The 2,282-nt window shown below is 49.8% G+C and overlaps 1 pseudogene; it reads right to left on the bottom strand.

Moving 5' to 3' along the window:
* Positions 1–229: 229 nt before the first annotated feature.
* LOC103019721 (heterogeneous nuclear ribonucleoproteins A2/B1-like) lies at positions 230–1,257 on the bottom strand (annotated as a pseudogene).
* Between the last annotated feature and the right edge of the window lie 1,025 nt (positions 1,258–2,282).

Here is a 2,282-nt window from a genome sequence, read left to right as displayed (position 1 = left end):
CTCAAAAGCATTTTTTTTTCACAATCTTTCCTCCATAGTAAGGTAATGTTCTTAAATAATTCAATCCATTCACAAATGGCTCTCTGCATCTGCTCTGATGTCTTCCGCTCTGCATATTTCCGTATGACTGAGAGTTTCCACGACCTGAAGATGTTCTGTTACCTCTGGGCTCTCATTCTCTCCTATTCATACATCCTCTCCTACTTGCTCATGGCCAATAGAAAGAAACTCAGTATTGACTGGTCCCTCCATAACCCCCACTTCCTCCACTGCCACCTGGACCATAGTTTCCTCCACCATATAAGTCTCGTGCCTGCTACCAAAGTTTCCACTTTTCGCTAAGCTTGGTTACGATTTCCGAAAACCATTGCCATTTCCACTTCCACACTTTCCTCCTCCATAGATGCCATACCACCCCTGGGGCTCCCACCCTGGTTGCCAGGTCCAGGTCCTCTGCCACCATAGCCTCCTCCATAACCTGGGCCACCTCCAAAACTGCCACCTCCAGGTCCTCCGCCACACCTACTAGAGTCATGACCAAGTCCACCGACCACCCCTGAATCCATCAGATCGTCCTCCAAGCTTACTTTCTCGTCCTGGTCCTGGTCCAACATTTCCACCACCGCCAGGAGAATCTCCGATGTTGCCTCCTCTTCCACCTCTAGAACTGTGGATTTCCTGCATCTGAGGTCGAGAAAAGGCCTTTCTTACTTCTGCATGATGACCGTGGATGGTATGGTATTCCTGCAGCACAAGCTTATGCACCAGACCACAGCCATCAAAAGTAACAAATCCAAAGCCTCTTTTCTTTCCAGACTCCCTATCAGTAATTATCTCAATGACATCGATTTTTCCATATTTCTCAAAGTAATCTCTAAGGTGATGCTCCTCAGTATCTTCTTCAGTTCCACCAACAAGCAGCTTCGTCACAGTTAGGAAAGTGCCCCGCTGTCCAGAACCCTCTCTCGGGACAGCACATCTGGGGCAACCGTTTCCTATCCGTGGAATGGGGGCTGGCGGTCATGGCAGCATCACCTCGGCCGTGGATGAGAAAGTTACAAAACCGAATCCTCTTGAGCTTTTGCTGGCAGGATCCCTTATGACCACACAGCCTGGAAGTTTTCCCCATTGCTGGTAGTAGTTCCTCAGATTTTCTTCTGTGGTTTCAGAGCTCAAGCCACCAATAAAGAGTTTATGGAGTTCTTCTTGTTCCTTCTTCTTCCTCCAGAAAGTAACAGTTTTGAAACTTTCCTGCATCTTGGAGTCCATTGCTTCAGCCATTTTCCTGAAGCTGAGGGAGATGAGGGAGATCTCAGGGGAAGATCACGAACCTGGAACCTGACCCGCCCCGGATCTGAGGTAAGAACGAACCTCCGATGCTCCAGCAACCACACCTTGTAGGAGCACCTCCATGCAGGACCCGGCGCCCTTGGACAATTCTTGAGCACCTTTCAGTTTTCTCCTGAGATGCAGACAGCCTGTAGCTTGCTGGGAAAAGCTGCTTCTCCTCTTTTAAACAGATGATGCCATGTGGTCTACGTGAATAACAGCACAACCACCCGTCACATACCGTTATTCTCCAGGTGCCAGTGACTAACATGCAAGAGCACCCCCAGCACAGAGACCACAGCATCAGCCATAGGAAAGGGATTCCCTTTACCTCATTGAAGCACAGAACACAGAAGAGACTACCGCAAGATCCTTCAGTGTTAGAAAGCAGTCTGACGTTGGAAGAGTGGAATACCTTCGGTTTGGTTCAGTGTGGTCGCTCCAGGCATCAGTGGGAAATGGCAGTGATAGGAGTGCATAGGAAACCCTTTCTCTGCATCCATTCTTCTCCCGAGTTTTTGATCATCTTTACCATCACTACCCTGAACTCGGGTAGGTGGCCTATCTCCACTTCACTTAGTTCTTCTTCTGGGGTTTTTATCTTGTACCTTTGTCTGGAACATGTTCCTCTGCTGCCTCATTTTGCCTAAGTTGCTGTTTGTATCTTTATGTATCTGGTAGGTTGGTTACGTTTCTCAACCTTGGAGAAGCAGCCTTTTGTAAGAGACGCCCAGTGAGCTCCAGCAGTGCACTCCCCTCTCACTACCGGATGTACATGCTCTAGGGGCGCCCCCTATGAGGGCTGACTACTGTGGCTGGTCTGGTGTCACTGGCCCTTAGTCCTACTGGTCACCAGGCCCTGCCTTCTGCGGAGGCTGCTGGCCACTGATTGGCAGGACCAGTTCACCAGGGGGCTGACTGCAGAACCCCAGGGCATCCCGGGGCTTAAGGTG

This window comes from Balaenoptera acutorostrata, chromosome 5 (assembly GCF_949987535.1).
Source record: "Balaenoptera acutorostrata chromosome 5, mBalAcu1.1, whole genome shotgun sequence".
Classification (NCBI taxonomy): domain Eukaryota; kingdom Metazoa; phylum Chordata; class Mammalia; order Artiodactyla; family Balaenopteridae; genus Balaenoptera; species Balaenoptera acutorostrata.
This window is presented reverse-complemented; position numbering and strand designations above follow the sequence as displayed.